The sequence below is a fragment of the Heterocephalus glaber genome, unplaced genomic scaffold (genome assembly GCF_053883595.1).
Source record: "Heterocephalus glaber isolate CG9 unplaced genomic scaffold, H.glaber_assembly_v1.0 deba00001610, whole genome shotgun sequence".
NCBI classification, from domain to species: domain Eukaryota; kingdom Metazoa; phylum Chordata; class Mammalia; order Rodentia; family Bathyergidae; genus Heterocephalus; species Heterocephalus glaber.
The window spans coordinates 11,220,470-11,238,652 of NW_028258381.1; the positions used below are offsets into that span (position 1 = coordinate 11,220,470).

The following is an 18,183-nucleotide window of genomic DNA, read 5'->3' on the forward strand; positions in this document are numbered from 1 at the left end:
CCACACTCATTCAGCACTCCCCACAGACTTCTGTTGTCACTTGTGTTGCCTCACTGGCTTCTGTGGTCCCTCTGATACTGTTTGCTCCTATGTCAAGGCAATGAGGTTTGGGACAACAAAGCATCTGGGATTTGGGTTTGAATGTGGGTTTCTTGAGGCTGAAACTAAAACTTTCTACCACTCCCCTCTCTCCCCCAACCACAAGGATCTGCATGATGCACATGAACTCTGCACTGCTTTCACATAGCTATCCTCCCACACCACGCTTCTCAATTTAAAATTTTTCAGCCCTTTGGAGAATTTGAAAGAATAGAACAATGAGTATCTTAAATACTTCTCAACTAGCTTCAGCTATTATATTTAACATACGTGTTTCTGAAACATACTGAAATGCTGGAGAGAAACATTAAATGTGACGAAGGTCATTTTCCAATGATAAGAGGTACACCACACGATGAAATCTCACATGATGAATATGTATGCACCAAATAACACAGCATCAAAATTCATAAAGCAGCAACCATGGGAGCTATTAGGAGAACGAACAGAAACACATCAGAAATATGAGACTTTAATTCATTGCTCTCTGCCCATGAAAGATCAACTACAATACAAAATCTACATAAAACCAAAGCAAGGAGAGAAGCTTAGAGGAACAATGGCGGCCCGGGGCAAAGGTGGTGGAGAGGAGGCATTCAACTCCGAACAGCCAAGGAAGGGACAACACGGGAACCACAGCCCTTGGAGAAAAATGTTAAGTGGGCATCTTTCCTTCTCCACCTTATGTAAAGCAAATAGATTGCGTATCCCATGTCCTCCTCGCGTTGGTGGTATAGTGGTGAGCATAGCTGCCTTCCATGTCCTCCTCCAAGGGTGGCAGGGCTTGTCTCCGAATTCATAATTAAGGCTTCCTACATTCTACCTCACCGAGTATGGGCAACTGAGAACAGGCCAGCGGAACCAGTACTGTGGCTGATACAGGAGCACTGAGGACTGGAGACAGAACCAGGAGTCCATGTAGCCAATGTTTACCGAGCACTGTTCCAGGCAGGAGGCAAAGCATGGAGAGAAGTTAGTGAAGTGATGAATGCAGGGCTGATGAGCTGGAAACACAAAGCTGCCCCTGAATGCAGGCAGCCTGAGTCCTGGGCCCGCGGTCAGATCATTGCCATGATGTTGCAGCTCCTACAAATGACAGTCAGGTGTTTGTAACCCAAAAGGTCCTCCTGACCATTCCTCTCCAGTACCAGATGGTGGGTCAGCCCATCTGCCTTCTGTGTCTAAGGACAAAGGGTCATGCAAACTCACCTTGAGAGAGAGAGAGAATAAAACACAGGTCATGCCCACAGCTGGGAAGCTGCCAACAGAGCTCCAGAACCAATTCTCTGTTTTTTCTCTCCTTCACTGTAAAACCTTTGGCTCTCAGAGGATCTCTGTTTTCTGTTATCTCATGGGTTTCTGCCCCTTATTCGCATGAGATCTGACGTGGATCAGCCTGACAGTCCCTGGACACCAGACCCATCCTTCCCTGGGCAGTAGCCTCGGGGCTATACCAGTCCGGGCATTTTACTGTTCCCTCATGGGCTTCTGAGTGAGCCACCCCGGGTCAGCACCTAGCAGTCCTCCAGCCAGCTCTAGAGAGGAAGAGAGGGTGATCTTACTGTGTAAATAATAACCAAGTAGGTGGGCAACGTTTATTCTCTAAATGCACTATTATAACCCTGAGACAGGAAAACGATGACAGGCTTTGTGTCTGCCTTGTTACCCCCATGGCTCTGCTATTTTCCACAAGCCGATTTCCAGGTCTAGCCACATGTGCTGTTGCTACCGAGCTCAGAGAGTAGAGGCTTCCAATTGCTTTCCCCAAGTGGGCTTGGAGTGGCCAACATCACACCTGCGCCGGGGCTGTGGCTATGTGGCCATTTCCTCAGGGCCCAGGACAAATTGCACAGGACACTGCCCACTTTTACATCAGTGAAATGTGGTTTAAGCAAATATAATCACAGATAATAGAGCCTGTGCCGGGGAATACACTGTATACAACCTGGAGGTAGAAATGCCAAGGGAGAGGGGGTCCTAAAAAACGTACATATGCAGTGAATGTTTGAATTTTAAAAATGTGTTATAGGAAAAGACACATTGCTATTAACCCCCCTTCAAAATCCTTCCCTTCTCTTCAAACATACTTATCCAATAGTTCTTGCTACTTCCTGCAGCAGCTCTGGAGTCTTCTTTCCTGAGGAGGCTACTGTGTGGGGCCCAGCAGGCCCAGCTATGTCTGGTCTGAGGCCTGGCGGCCCATTTCCCAGCCGGGGCTCTGAGAGGTCACTGTGTCAGGATGATGCAAGCACAGGTCCCTGCAGCAGCCTGGAGCTCCGGTTCCTTTCGCCTAGGTGGGGCCTGAGGATCTGCATTGCTTATAACTTTGCAGGAGGCATGGGTGCTGCTAGCCTGAGGAGCACACTTTGGGAAATGTCACTGTGCTCAGCGGCCTTCGACTGTGCATTGTGTGTCCTGCTCCAGCACCGGAAGGGGGTCATGAGAAGAAGTGTCATGTCCCCAACTCATGATGATGAGTTTGATGTGTGCGGAGGGAACACAGGTGGAAATACTGGGTAGATGGTTGAGATTGTGTCTGGAGTTGGGTGTAGGTTGACTGCAATCTCCATGAGAGGATATAACCATTGACCATGCTGTGTCAAAGTGGCTTCCTGAGTAAGAACTGCCTGGCAGATGAGTAAAGCCCAGCTGTGGGCGTGTCTGTGGATGACTGACATAGAGGCTAGCAAACTGAGGGGGAAGACCTACTCAGAATGTGGTTGGCACTGACCAATAGACTTGTAGCCTGGATGGAATAAAAAGGGAAAGGAAAAGGAAGTGCTGCCATGTTGGAAGAGCTCTAGTCGCCTTTGGACATTGGTCTCCCGTTTCTTCAGCCTCCCGGTGCAGACTCTCACTGGAGACTCCGCAGGCAGCTCGCAGGCCTTCCACTTTGGAGGGGGCCTGGATCCTTGGTCCCTCTTGGTCTGCCTCATCCAGTTTCTTGGTCTGAGGAACTCCTGGGTCCTCTGCTTTCTGGTGTGCAGACAGCCTCTGTGGATCCTTTCACCTCTGATCCCTTACGCTACCTACTAAGTCCCCCTGCACACATTTTCTAATGACTCTGTTCCTCTAGAGAAGCCTAACTACTACAGAAGGGAAGTGGCATGCCTCTGGAAGATTTATAGGGTGAGGTAAGGAGGCCCATGTCCCCTCTCTGTGTTCCTCCCTCTTGGACACACTCTGACAATTTGCCCTCAGGAAGTTGCATGCCCTGTTGTCCCCCCAGTGATGACAGCACATGATTTTGTGCACTGAGGAGGCACCTTTTGCCTAGAAGTCCCCCTCACAAACTCCCCTTGCCCATGGCTCAGCCTGCCTGCCGTTCCCCAGAAGCCCCTCAGTCCCAGGCCCACCCCTGCAGCTTCTCTAAATGTCCTCAACTTGGTTTCTGGGCAGAGAAGACCCTGTGCTTGGGCTGGGTGGGGAAGGAGGATTCTAGGATGCAGACACCTGAGGGATGGGAAGAGGAGAGAGGCTGCAGGCAAAGCTGGACCGGAAGTCCTTCCTACCCAGCAATGAGGCCTCAAGCGTTCTGTTAGAGCAACAGAAATAGGGCGTGGTGTGCCTGAGGCTGCTGCCTGAGACTTCTCCCAAGATGGAGGTGCAAAGATCTTTCAGTCGATGGCCATTTGAGAGCCAGCACACCACTGGGCTGCGAGTCTCTGTTTAGGTGGAGGGAGAAGTAGAGCTCTCATCACTCCATAAACACATCTTTATACAGAAGCCTGAGAATGATGCATAATAGCTGGGGAAGGAAAAAGTGGGCTGTGGCCAGGGGTGGAACCCATCCCTGCAAAAGGCAATGGACGAAGCTGTGGGCCAGCCGAATGGCGTTTCTGAAACCCAAGGTGAAGCTCTAAGCCCAAAGTGGTTGGAGCCTCACCCAGTGTGACATGCATGTCGCGAGGCCATCCTGTGAAACCAAGCCAGCACGTTGGGGGACAGCAGGCAGGGCCGTGCACTGCAGGTCACCAGTCCTGTGCCTGAGGGGGGCCAGCCCTGGATGCAGGGAGCCAGGGAGCTGCCCACAGGACACTCGCTGACCTGGGACATTCTGTGACCTGGGGCAGCTCGCGAGGCAGGGAGCTTGGCCTTGGTGACCTTTCTATCCACAGGAACTTGAGCAGCGCCTTCTTCTTACGACTCTACTACAAGAAGAGAAACAGCACAGGGGTAGGGAGACATGGAGAAGGTTTTTCAAGAGAAAAAAGATGCCACTCGCCCCAGGAAGGGACAGGCCAGAGGCCCGAGGAGGGGCTGCATGCACAGAAAGGGGAGCCCAGTGCCTAGGACCCAAAGATGGAAGTGCACGTGGCACCCTACTCTCGGGAAAAGGCCAAAGGTGCTATCAGCTGCGGACTCTGCCAGTATTATCTAACTCTTCTGTGCACCTGTGGACATGAGGGCAGTTTTGTCTTTCACAGATGGCTGAGAGCTTGGTGTCAACAGCCTTGTTTCCCACTGTTCTCTCTTGGAGACAGGGCAGCCGCAGATGTCAAACTCTCCTCCCTGCCCCTGAGCTTCTGAGGCCAGCAAGCCCAGATGTCACTGTGTGGCCAGCAGCTCCTGGGTGAGGGGGTCACCTCAGAGGCCACCCCGCCCGGTGTCAACTGAGAGGTTGTGGATGGAGCCAGGGAGCACAAACCACATTCCTCACACATTATCCTCAGACTGGCAGGGCTGCTGTCCGGCTCTTACCCTTAGGAAGGAAGGCAGTGACAGTGGCAGACAGGTCACATCATCTCGTGGCCATGGGCGCTGTCCAAGTCACTTTCCCATCATTGTGACACAACTTAGGGGAGGAGAGCTTTATTTTGGCTCAGTGTGTAGATGTAGAGGTCTCAGTCCATGGTAGGCTGGCTCCAAGGCAGGGTGGCTCCACAGATGAGAACAGTCCATGGCACTGCAGACAGGAAGAAGCGAGAGCAGGGGGAGCAGGGGAAGCAGGGGAGGCAGAGGAACCCTTCCAGGCCCCGCTCCCAGGACCGCCTCCAAACAGGCCCCGCCTCCTAACACCAGGTCACTAGGAACCCAGGATGCTCACCTTCACACAGGGCCTGGCCTATGCGCAGGGGCTCTGGGGGACAGCTAGGTAGAAACCAGAACAGGACCACAGTGACAGTGGTCCTGGGAGTCACGGGAACTCCCACATGCAGCACAGGCTCCCACAGTTTCCCACGGCTACAGCAGGATATGTCAGGTGGGTGACACCTATGGGGAAAAGTGTGTGGGCCACGTGTGTCTTGAGTGGGGGCCAAAGAGTAGGGGGCCAGCCTCTGTGGGGCCCTGGCTGTGCCACCTGGGCAGAGAGTGGCCGAAGGAGAGAGGGAGAGAGGAGGAGGAAATGAAAGGGAGGAGGATGGGAGGGGAGGAGGAGGAGGAGAAGGGAAGGGATCGTAGGGGAGGGGAGGAGGGGAGAGACGCTTCCACGGGTGAGACAGGAGCCGTGAGGCCGGGCTGCCAGGCGCATGTTCCTGCACTGCCCACTCTCGAGGGACCCCGTCTCCCCAGACAGGGGCACGGACCCTCCCTGGGCGGCCATCACCTACCTCATCCCACAGCCCCTCCCTTTCTGAGGGCCCCTCCAGTTATGCTGGGCACGGAGACTCAGCCGAGTCCTTACAGACAAAACCCACACTGACGCCAACAGTGTCCACATCACCAACGGCGGGCACTACCCAGTGTGACACACAAACACACACACACACACACACACCCCTCTCTGCTGGACTGGAAGTCGCACGCAAGGCTTCTGCACTGAGCTACATCCCAGCCTTTTAAAGTTTTATTATTTTTTGAGACAGGATCTTGATAAGTTGCTGAGCCATCCAAGCTTGTGATCCTCCTGCCTCAGCCTCCCAGAGTGTTAGGATGACAGGCATGCCCCACTGCGCCCGGCTCCGTGGTGGTTTAACTCCACGAGCTGCCCTCTGAGTCGGTGCTGTGACTTTCCCGTGGTGTGGAAGCGTCCCTGCAGCGGTAGTGCTGGCACCGAGGGACGCCGAGAATCGCGGCGACTCCAGGGTGGCACCGGGAGCCGGCTGAGGCTTGCCTTCCTGCGGGTGCATCAGACCCGAGGCCCGGCTCCTGTTCACCCCTCGGCGGGCGGGCAGAGGCCCGAGGATGGGGGCTGGGCGCTGCGGAGTGACCGCGACACCGCCGGAGGGTGTGGCCACCCTGGCGCTCACTGCCACCTCTGCGGCAGGGGCTCGGTGGGCCTGGCCTTCTCCTGCCGGCCTGGACGTTCGTCCTCGGGAGGAGCTGGGTGCCCAGTGCAGCCCCAGTGCCGGGTGCGAGGATTGCCTGCCCTCCGGTCAGAGGCCTGGGTCAGCACAGTGGGGTTGGCAGAGCGACCCGGGGAGGTCACGTGATGGTCCCCAGCCTCGCTGGGCCCTCCCCGTCAGTGACGCCGTGTGCCTGAGCATTCTGGGCACAAGGGCCCCAGGCTGCATGCGTGACCGCAATCTTTCCTCTTCCAGGGTGCAGGGCACGTGCATCTCGGGGAGCAGCTGAGCCAGCTGTGCTGCTTTAACAACTGCGACTCACAACAGGAACGGCGGAAGCCCGCATCCCAGGGACGTTACTGACTCTTGGAAGGTGAGGAGCAGGCTGGATGTCGTGGGAGGACTCCAGATGCCTGATTTCCCTGGAAGCTCCACCGTGAGGCCTCTCAGCAGATTCCCTGTGGTGCCAGAAAGGCTGCCAGTGCACCTGCGGCTCCACTTCCTCTCAACCATGGCTCATGTCCTACAAGAGGAAGGAAAGGAACTTTCTCTTCTAGTCAGTCCCAGCAAACCTCTTCTCCCTTACTCTGCAGAAGCCCCTGGCACTGCGGGACCTGCACAGCAGGTGCCTTATGTCCTGCTGACCTGCCTCGTGGACTCTGGATAACTCAGAAATATGGGTCCCTTGGGGGTTGAGGTCCATGTGGTGCCCCCAGGAGCTCTCTGCTCAGGCCCCGGACCCCCAAGGCACCTCCTGGCCAAGGCTGTGGCTGTGACAGCCAGTGCTTCTGATACTTGGCATCTGCAGGCACCTGTGCCCATCTGGGTCCAGACAGAGCCCCGTGGACGCGGAGCTGTCTTGCCCTAAGGGGCCGGAAGGAGCCCCGTGGTGGTGTCCTGAGTCTCGGGGTGGCCCAGAGGCCAGCGCCCACCTTCGCTGAACAAGTCTTGCTCTGCCTGGCGCCCTGTTGCATGGGGATCTGGCTTCTTTCCTGGAGCCTGAGTCCCTGGCTGGTTTCCGTCCACTTGCCCTGCAACAGGCACGGGGATGATGCCACCCTGCAGGGTGCGTGGCTCTGCTGCACCCTCCACACCCTGTCCCTGCCTTTCCGCCACCCTCTCTGGAACGGCTCCTCCCACAGCCCACTTCCCGGTCTGCCTGGCAGGATGCCGTCCCCATCCTGTGCCTATCTCCAGGCCCCAGGAAGTCAGACTCCCCAACTTCCCGAGCTGGTGCAACAGCCAAGTCCTGAAACTTGTTTTTTCTTTTGGATTTTTTGAGATCGGACCTCACTTTGTAGCCCAGCCAGGGGTTCAGCTCAAGGTGACCCTCCTGCCTCAGCCTCCCGAGTGCTGCACCACCAAGCCTGGCCCCTGAAACTCTTTAAAAGTGAGAGGCCAGTGGGAGGGGAAAGCCCTAACCTGACCCATGAAGGACTCAGCTTTCTCTCTCTTCCCTGTCCTTTCTCACTGCTCATGCTGAAATGGAAAGGAGATCACATTTTATGATCCAAAGATAAAGGAGAACAGGTTTCCTGAAACAAGAGGCACTGACAGAATTAAAATCTAAATCCAGAATTTTGCTCAGTGACAACCCTGAGGTCGTACAGTGAAGTAACTGGTTCCACGGAAATCACAAACTGACAAGAAGTGACGGGGGCAGCTCAGAATAGCAGTGGGGCTTGGGCCGGGAAACCTGCCCTCAAGCCCCAGCCCTTCGTTGATTCCTTGAGAAGCTGTGTCTGCCCCAGGGCTGCTTTCTTGACTATAAAATGAAGGCAGTGGCATTTGCCTGTGGAACAACTGGGCCAACTGACTGGACAGGCACACGAGGTGCCCGGTACAGACGTACATGTATCCCCTGCCTAGGGCAAGCCAGGCACGATCACAGTGCCAATTTTTACTGTTCGTTTGTTTGCTTTGTGACTATGTCATCCAGGCTGGTCTTGAACTCATGATGTAGCCCAAGCTGGTCTTGAACCCATGGTGACCCTCCTGCCTCAGCTTCCTGAGTGCTGAGATCACAGGCATGCACCACTATGCCTGGCATGGTGCTCATTTGGAGAACGAAGGTGAGGAAAGAGGAGAGAATGAAATAAAAGGTAGAGGGCAGAAGGGGAGGAGGAGAAAACAGAGTTTCTCCTGGAAAAATCTGTCCCACAGCCACAGGATCTTCAAATCAAATGCACTCTCCTCGGACCCTGGGCTACATGTGGAGCTGATCACAGAGGGCAGGAGGCTCTGCCTGGAGCCTAAAACACAGTTCCGGGTGCCGCTGAGACCTCCGCAGGCCCAGGGCCCAGCCCCTCCTCTCCCTGAGCCCTCCTGGATACCTGCTCTATTTTCTGTGCTCGCCCAGCGTGGGGATTTAACCCTCTTAGGACTGCATGTTCCTGAATGAAGTAGCTTCTACTTGTACCAGGCAAACGCTAAGGAGCAACTGCTCCCCACCTGCACACACTGGCTTGCAAGCTGCTTTCACCCATTCCCTGAGGGCGGTGACCTTGCTGCTTGCAAAGCTGTGGACCCTTGCAAGCTGTGGACCCGGGGCATTCAAGCCACCAGGTGTCCTGGGAGGAGATGCAGTTCACCCAGTAAAGCGCACGCATCGGTGGTTAATTAAGTTCTACTGGATTCAGGGGCCAAGCTGACTCTTCTTTCTCGAGGCCGAGCTCACACTTCAGTGGTGTTCCAGTCTGCGCACCCAGGGGTGTGGACCTGCGTCCGCCTGGAGCAGGGACGGTCCGGGCGCCTGCAGCTGGAGGCGTCCGTCGGCCTGCGGCTGTCTACTTACTGCCCTCTCCCTGCTCCCGCAAAGCGAAGGACGCCGCAGGCTGCAGCTCACCTCCTTCCCAAAGGACCTGGCCCACAGAGCCCAAGACACGTGGGAGGAGGAGAGGGGCAGTGTGGCCTGAGCCTGTGGACCAGGTCCCCGCACCAGCACCTCTGGGACAGGGGTCGGTGAGCCTGATCCGCAGGGCAGCCGGCAGACCTGGTCCACGCCTGGGTCCACGGCCACCCTGATCAGCGTCCCGTGTCCAGCCCACGTGGAGATGAACCCCAGGCTGGGGAGGAGCCAGGTGCACCGGCCTTGCACCCTGGAGCAGAGCCGCACCCACGCCCCTCTGTCCTGGGGTCTCCCCATCTCCTCTGGGCCCCAAGACACCGGAGGGGCAGGGCCTTCTGATCCCCTTTGCAGTGAAAACACGGGCCTCGGGGTCTCCTCTGCGCATCCCCTCCCAGAGTCACCGTCCAGGGGCCTTGCGCTTGGCGCTCTGCGGACACACACACAGCCCACGGGTTGGGGACGGCACGGGGCCACGCGAGAACGAGACTTTGGGACCTGCAGAGCCGGACTGCTTGCTTTTCAAGAGCAGCAGGGTGGTTTTGCGGGAGCTACTCAGACTGAATTCTTTTCTAAAAATATCACACGCAGTATAAACTGACCTCCACCCCCTGTGCTCCAGGGCACAGGCTGCCGCAAGACCCGCCCGGTACTCCGGGAAAAGGCCTGTTTGCACCCCAGCCACGCACTCCCCAGGACCCGCAGCCCCGGTGCTCAGCTCAGGCACCAGTGCCCAACTGGGCTGTGGCACCCACGCTGCAGCCAGATGGAGCTGGCTCTGCCCTCCCTGCCTCCTTTCTCTTTTTGTACTGGGGACTGAACCCAGGGCCTTTGCACTGAGTGGCACCCCAGCCCTTTTTATGTTTTATCTGAGGCAGGGTCCTGCCAAGTCACTAAGTTGCCCGGATTAGATTTGGACTCGCCATCCTCCTGCCTCAGCCTCCCAGAATGCCTGGATAACAGGCATGCGCCACCACATGCGGCTCAGATGGAGCTTTCTAAACCCAACCAGAAGGAGCAGACAGTCGGATGTAAAAAGAACCACATTCTTCTCTAGAAAACTGAAGTCAAGTGGCAGTACAGCTGTAAACATGGAAGCTGCTCCTGGAGAGCTCTCAAGAGGAATCCCAGAAGAAAAACTCTGCAGGACCAAGTTCAGCAAGAACTTCTCAACCACAAAAGGATAAGTTGGTGACTTAACTTGTGAAATATAATATTTCTGCTCTTTGAAAGGGACTTGCAAAAGTGAAAAGCCTGAGTGAAAATATTTGCGAAACACACATCGGCCGCAGGAGATACGCAAACGATATGAGGGCCTCTCAGAATGCAGACAGGAAAACAAGCAGCCCAGTGAGAGACTGGCACAGGATTTCCACAGATGCCTCACAAAAACGCGCATGGCACGGCAAGGGGAAAAGCGCCGAGCACTGCTAGCTGTGAGGGAGAAGCCAAGTCAGAGTCACTGCCCCCACTGACAGGGACAGCTGAGCGGAGCGCTGGCAATACCGAGCACTGCTCAGGCACGGGCAACTGGAACCGCAGGCGTTTCTGGCGGAGGTGCCAGTGCCACAAGTTGTGCTGGAAATCGTTTGGCAGTGTCTGATAAGTGACACATATGTACCATGTGACTTCCGGGTTTTGCTCTTATGTACCCAATGAAAAAGAAAACTTCTAGTTCCCAGGAAAATCTTTCCACCAGTCTTTGTAGCAGTTTGATTCGTAATTGCCCACCACGAAGACTGGCCTGGATTTCTACCCGCCGGTGAATGAATGGACAAATTGGTATCCACCCCGATGGTAGGATTCTCATCTGCCATAAAAAGAGGCCAAAGGGCCATAAAGCAGCATGGCTGAACCTCAGCGCATTATGCTACTCCTGCCCAATTCCAGTTGCGTGCTACTCTGACAAAAGCAGACTTGCGCTTACCTGGGGAAGGCAGGTGACCGACCCAAAGCAGGTGGAAGCAACCTTCTGGGGCCAACAGGGCTCCGCATCACACAACTGTGCGCCTTCCAGAACAAATTATGCTTTAATAAACCAAATGGAGGAAGCACCGTTAGTTGAGCCCGTTTTGGTTGTAAAGAAACTTTGGTCCCAGCTATGAGTCAAGCATTCTGATTCAAGGAAAATGATAGCTAACACTGGTGCATCTCAAGGAATGTGGACATTCATGGGAATTCCAGAGGACAGCGGCACTAACCAGGCCAGGCCAGGCCAGGCCAGGGAGAAGAGGCGGACAGCATCCATCTGGCCTCCTCTTCCCACACCTGCTCACACTGGCCCACCTCTCCGGGCCTCACTTGTCTCCTTTGTACAGACCCCTCCAGGACTTCAATTCAGGGTCCCGAGTACGGCCATCTGGGTTGGCTCATTTTCCAGCCACCTGCCGACCTACTTGTGCAGCTGGCATCCCTGGGCCAGTGAGTCCCGGACAGAGTGCTCGCTGCTGGGATGGGAAAGCCAGGAGAGTTAGGGGCCGATAGGGAGGGCGGGACTGGCCGGGAACCTCACCTCGCACTCACACCCAGCACCTTGAGGTGAAGTATAAATACCTGAGCTTGAAAACTACGCTCCTTCCTCCCTCTCCTGCCCGATCTTTATGAATCTTCAGCCTCCAACTGAGCCGAGCTGCTCCTGAGCTGCTCCCCAAGGAGCCCAGGCCACTCTTGGCCTTCGTCTGAAGTGCATGGCCCTCCCTGGGCCCTTTCTTCAGGCCCCTTTGCCTTACTTGCCAGGCTGGATGCTTCAGGTCTGTGGGGCACTGCCACCCGAGTCCTCTCTGAATGCCACCCGGGTCCTAGACTCGGGGGTACCCTGGACATCTGTCTCGAGCTTAGAGGGCTCAAGGGTCCAGAGCATCCCGCACACAGCCAGCTGGGCGCAGGGATGTGCAGGTGGCTCCTCGTGCTCCGGGACAGCGCCCCCTGCCCCACATGGCTGGGCATCCTTAGTGAGCATGGCTAGTTCCAGCTCTGGAGGGGTGAGGGATGCTCACATGACCACGCACAATTGGGGCAGGCTTTGTGACCTGCACAGCCCCTCTGAACAGCACTGAGGCCACAGCTGGCAGAGCCCAGCAGCCTGGAAGCCGCTCACCCTGCCCTTTCCCTCTGCCAAGGCTGCTGGAAAAGTTTGAGTGGGTCCAGGGCTCAGAGAGGATCGTTCCATTACTGCGTCCACTGGCCCCAATGATCAATTCATTTGCATGACACCACTTGCAGTAATGACTTATTCCGGTGTGTGCCCTCTTGTGCCAGGGATTCCTTCCCTAGAAGGCGCTCTGAAGGCAGTGTGGTTATGTCACCAAGCTTACCGTCAACAGCGGAGATAGATGTCAATCAGTTCATCACTAATTAAAAATGAGGGCCTCTCAGATCCTCCACTTTCAGCAGAATGAGCCTTCCGGCTCACGGCGGATAGCTGGATTCTTTGCTATCACAGAATCCTGTGTCTTGTCCCGAGGTCCAAGTCCAGCCTGCATGGTTCCCTCTGGTGAGGTGCCTGCCCCTGGAGGCTGGGCTCTCAGGGTGATTTGTACACTGCTTGGCTATCAGCTAGCAGGGGCTGCCACCCTGTGAGGGACTCATGGGCCGGGGACCCTCAAGAGTGCCTGGGGGATGGCAGGGCTTGGCCACAATCACCATCCTGAGGCCACTTTGGCTCCTACAGCCACAAGGGGAGTGGGAAGTTCAGGCAGGTGTGGTGGTGCGTGCTTGTAATCCTAGCTACTTGGGAGGCTGAGGCAGGAGGATCCCAAGTTCAAAGCCAGCCTGGGCAACTTTGCAAAAGGAAACCCTGTCTCAAAGTAAAAAAAACAAGAAAGGGCTGAGGCTGCAGCTCAGTGGTAGAGCACCGTGGGTCCATCCTCAGTACTGGGGTGTACGGAGGGGTGGCAAGGTCATGAACTTGCTTCAGAAAGCGGTGTGGGGTGGGTGCTGGCCTATTGCAGAGCCAGGAAATGTGGGAACGAAGGTGCCCCAGGAATTCTAGGGGCCACTGCCAGCAGGAAAACACCTGAGGATGTTTATATCCATTCCACTCCAGTTCACAGAAGTTCATGAAACCCACCGGTCTGAAAGAACTGAAAGCCAGGCCTGGTCCTACCCCCGGACTGGGTCTTGAAATGGAGGGGAAGAAACACTACACAACATTTTATCCGATCAGCTGACAACTGGAACACGGATGGACGAGATACCAGCATCTTATCGCCGTGAATTCAGGAGTTTGGCAACCTGCTGTGGTTATGCAAGATAAAGTCCTGTTCTCAGGAAAGACACATCCACGTGCAGAGCTCCGAAGGGTCCACCAGTGATTCAGAAAGAAACTAACACGGCTGCGTGTGGAGCAAGTCTGCAGACGTCCAGGAGACCCCAGACTCGGGGCTTTCTGGTGGGTGCGTGGTCCCCGGCCAATCCACGAAGAGAGTCTCACCTCACACTCGAGAAGTCGGCAGCCAGTTTTCTCTGAGTCCTTTATCTGCCGTCAGGATCCTTCGTGCTTCCAAACCATTCTGTCTCGATTTTCCGGTTATGGGGCCAGGAGCAGGGGACGGGACGGGACTTGAGGGAAGTCTGCTTCAGGGACAGGAGAGGAGGACCCTGGTTACATCGGCCCAGGCAGGAGCACCAGGGCTAGGTGCAAAGCTACAAAAAGGTGAGTAAAGACAGAAAGCCCTGGGGCAACGCCTGCCTTTCAGCCCAGCCCTCGCCTGGCCTTGGGGAAGTGGCTGCACCTGAGGAGATGCGATTTCCATCCACATCTCCGGAGCGAGTGCCCAGGGCTGAAGTGGGCCACGCGCGAGGACTCACGAGTGCTCGAGACAAAGCGCTGGCTCAGAAGGGAAGTCTTTCACCATAGCCGTTTTCATCGCTGCAAGGTGCAGAAAAAGACAACGATGGCTGTGCGTTTGGCACGATGGAGACTGCACGGCCCTGTCCGAGGGCCCCTGGGTGGGATCTTCCAGCAGAGCAGTCCCGTTGTGTCCGGCCGGGGCGGGGAAGGTGACTGGGGTCCGGAGGGGCCGCGGCTCTGGCCAGCGTTGCGTGCCCACTTCCCGGATCGGGACACTGAGGCTCGGCTGCCCGGGAGGATGCGGGGTCTGCAGGAGGGCGGCGGGGACGCTGGGGCGAGGCCGCAGACCCGGCTTTCCCGTCCGGGGCGCGCGCTCCCGGGGCCACTGCCCCTCCTGGCGCCCGGGGGCCCGGCGCGGCGGGCTGGGCGAGTTTCAAACCGTCCGCCCGAGGGCCTCGGCGGGGCGGGCGGCGGAAAGGGAGAGGGGGTCAGCGGCCGCGCCCCGCCCCGCGCCGGCCGGCCCGAGGAGGCGGCGGGGAGGAGCAGGAAAGGCGCGGGGCGGGGCGCGGGCGGCGTTTAAAGCCCGGCGGCGGGCGCGGGCGAGCAGCGGCGTAGCTCAGCTCAGTTCAGCTCAGCTCAGTTCAGCGCGGCGGCGGTGCCTGGGTCCGGACGCGCCGGGGCTGTCGCGGCGGCCACGCGGAGGCGCAGGTACGGGCGCGCGCGAGGGGCCGGGCGGGCCGGGCGGGCCGGGCGGGTGCAGCCGGCATTGTCTTCGCGGCCGGGACGCGGGGACGCGGGCGGAAGGGAGGAGGGCGGAGGAGGAAGGAAGGGCGTCGCCGGGAGGCGGGGGTCCCGGCCAGGCCGCGCCCGGTCGCCGTCCGCGAGCGCGGGACGGGGCGCCGGTGCCGACGCGCGGTCCGGCCGCGCGGGAAGCGGCTGATGCAACGCGCCCGCCGACCCCGGCCGACGCCCCCGCCTGGAGCCCGGGCAGGCTCGGAGCGCGCGTCCCCTTCCGCGGCCGCCCCGACGCGAACTTCCAGGCGCCGGAGCCGGGCGGCTGCCGTCCCGAGCCTTGAGAAGAGCCGGCCCGCAGGTGAGTCCCGGCCGGGCCGCCGGTGCCTCGGAGCGGTTTTCCTGCCGTGGGCTCCTTCGGGTGCAAAGAAAGGACCCGGGCAGTGGCGCCCGACGGACTCCCGCGGCTCCCGCCTGGAGGCCGGCCCGGCCTGGAGACCGCGGGAGGAGGGCGCCGAGTCGCCGCCTGCACTCCCCGCAGCCGGGCCGGGCTGCCCCGTCCCGCCCGCCCGCCCGCGTTCACTCGACACATGGCGCGGGCGCAGCGACAGGCTGAGCCGGGCTTACGGCGGGGCTGGTAACAGTTTAACGAGGACGGCCTCGGGCGCGCTTTCCGGGACGCAGGGGGCAGGGGCAGCGCCGGCCCCACGCTGGCAGCGCCTCTCGGGCAGCACCCTCCGGAGGAGGAGGCCCGGAACCGAAGCCCTTCCAGGACCATCCCGGATGCCTGGTTTTCTTGCTAAAAGTCGGAAGTCTAGGGTCCCCGCACACTGTGTGAGCTGCACTGGAAAGCCGAGGGCACCCCGCCAACCCCCACATCAGGGGAGGGGAATTCGAGGACAGCCACAGCCAAAGGCATGGCGTAACCAAGAAGCCAGGCCACGGATATTCTGCGAGCCTTCCCCAGTTTACGAGGCGCTTTCAGAAGCTTTGTTGCTTTTAATCCACTGGATAGCCTCCCTGATCCCCATTTTACAGGTCTGGAAACCAAGGCTCGAGATTAATCAGCGAGCCTGAGGTCGTAAGGCCTGCAGACGGCTAGGCTGTTACTGGACCCTAATCCTCAGATATTTTTTTAAAGGCCTGTGTGTTTTATGCTGCTGCAAAAGTACGTCCGCTTCTGAAAGCGACAGGGCACAGATGAGGTTCCCCCTGCCAGCCTCGGAGCCCAGGACGGTTCTTGGTCCAGAGCCTCCCGACCTTAAAGATTGATGCCATATATTGACCCGGCCATGGCGGATATTTATTTTTTTATACTTAAACACGCATTTATTTTGGGAAGAAACTTTGGTATCCATGAAATCATGAGTTGGATATGGTAGTTATGTTCACTGTAATTAAAATAGAAAAGCTGTTTACTGCTTAGGTCACCTGTCGCATATCGCCTGTGGTCTGTATGGCTTTCGGAGCCGCACTGGGGTGGTTAAAATGGTTTTCCTTTGTGGAATGGGAAACCAGAGCTGGGCAGGCTCATGGCAGATAATTTTCCGGAGCTTTGTATGGTGGTGGCTGGTGTGATTGGAACTCAGGACTCAGGGCAGCTTTGGCAACGAAGAGCTCCCTCAGAAATTTTGATTTTGATGACCTAGCTGGGACAGCGAATTTACAATGTACAGAAAAACCAAAGTCTTGGTTGAACAAAAAGAATCAGCCTAGCTTCGGCTTCATCTTGGACCTGTAGAAACTCTTTTGATTGATCAGTGTGATAAGAAGGCATGCTTAGAGGTTGCCTCATGTAAGGGGCCCATTTCACTGGAATTCTGTCCACCCCTTAGCTGCAGGGGGACGGAAGACCTACTGGATAGGAGGACATATTTGAGCACGTGGAGGGCTAGGTGCCTGCCACTCCGAACTCAGAGCTAACAGCAGGGCAGATCTGGGTCCGGTTTTGTGCATTTCTGACTTTTCTTTTGCTGTACCAGGGATTGAACTGTGGGCCTTGCGCTTGTGAGGTAGGTGCGGTGCCACTGAGCTAAATCCTCAGTCCCTTCGTGCATTTCTTTACATGTTGGCCACGCCATTCTTGTGCCTGTTTCTCAGTCTGTTAAACCCACGTGGAGTTACATGTGCTTGTGAGAAGAAAGTATTTGCCTTGTCTTTCATTTAAGTAATCAGTCATGTGTTCAAAATTTAACTTTTCTGTTAGTGGAGTCTTTCTTTTAAATTAACTTGTCTTATTTTTTGCTAGCCTGCAGATGTTTACCCCCCGCCTTGATTTTGATAATCCAGCTGGCTTAGAGACTTTACAATGTTTAGAAATCAAACCCCTTCAATGATGGCATCTATTGTGCCTTTAGCTTCGTCTTGGAGCTGCAGAAATTCTGGGTTTCTTAGGAATTTCTTAAGGTGAAATTGTAAGGTGCTGATTTTAGACCTTTCTTCTTTTCTAATGTAAATATTTGAAGCTAGACATTTCCCTCTAAGCCCCACTTTGGTTACATCCTACAGAGTGTGATGAAGTGACCATTCGTTTTTGAGGAAACCCAGCTTAGCCATATGGGAGGCTGTGGGAGAGATCAAGACAGTCGAGCTGCCTAGTGGGGCTTGGTGGCAGGTCCCGTGGGCTTGGGACTTCTTCTCCAGGGTCTGCAAGGTGATGTACAGAACAGTGTGACTGTCCTTTGACATTTGAGCATCAAAAACCATTTCCAGTGTTATCAGAAATTGTCTCCGAGGTCCGGGACGGGCTGTGCTGCCAGCTTTGGAAGCATGTGGATGGTCGGGAGATTTCCATTTCCCCCATGCTAGAATGATAATACTTTGCAGCCATCTACTTCATGTGCGCATTTTGGGGAGGTTTTCCTTGATGATTACTTTAGTCACTTTCCTGTTGCTGGCTCATGGTTTCAAACTATGGCCGGCTGGCTCCAAGGAGGAAACAGCATGGTGGAAGGGCCTGGCGGAGGAGAGCTGCTCACCGCATGGAGTCCAGGAAGTGGAGAGATAAGGGAGGAGCCCTGAAGGAGACAGACCCTTTCGGGCCCAGACCCAGTGATGCCTTCTTCCAACCCACCGCAGCTCCTACCAGCAAGGCTCTAAGCCACTGCCAGAGGTCCTGCCATGACTGCATGAGGCTTAGGGGGACTTCCAGATAGAGCCCATGGCAGTGCCCCAGCTGGTTAGAGGCTCAACAGTGCAGAGAAACCGAACTCCTAAATTGGAGGAGCTTGATATTGGGCTGGGCCTTTTGTGAACAGGTCTCGGGAAGGAATTGCCTTACCTGCCATGGCCTTTCTTTTTGCTTTGTTTGATCAAGGCGGCGGCCAGCACTGACAGTCCCTTGAGGCCCGTTGCCTCGGTTGGCCTCTTGGTTCTACTGTTGATGGGCTTGGCAGGCCCAGACAAGTCCACCGCCTCGTGTATAGGGTAAGAGTTAGGAGCGTTTACGTGCACGGGTTGCCCTGAGAGCCAGGTGGTGTTGGATTTGT

General features: G+C 56.5%; 1 protein-coding gene and 1 long non-coding RNA gene across 10 annotated transcripts in view; one reads left to right on the forward strand and one right to left on the reverse strand.

The window, feature by feature from the left end:
- Positions 1-575: 575 nt before the first annotated feature.
- Positions 576-14,442, reverse strand: LOC110348192 (uncharacterized). Its single transcript, XR_015445418.1, has 5 exons — positions 12,486-14,442; positions 11,099-11,199; positions 5,147-6,849; positions 4,801-5,005; positions 576-4,250 (listed from the first exon to the last, which is right to left on the reverse strand). It is a non-coding gene; the product is annotated as an uncharacterized LOC110348192 (long non-coding RNA).
- Positions 14,443-14,538: 96 nt separating this feature from the next.
- Grb10 (growth factor receptor bound protein 10) overlaps positions 14,539-18,183 on the forward strand; it is a 107,876-nt gene continuing 104,231 nt past the window's right edge. For 2 of the 9 annotated variants that reach the window (XM_087196052.1, XM_021254219.2), the window contains exon 1: positions 14,910-15,056. The gene's annotated coding sequence lies outside the window, so the exon portion shown is untranslated. Of the gene's footprint in view, positions 14,672-14,907; positions 15,057-18,183 lie in introns of those variants that run through there. The other 7 variants (XM_004839853.3, XM_021254223.2, XM_004839852.3 and 4 more) reach the window with 7 other exon arrangements.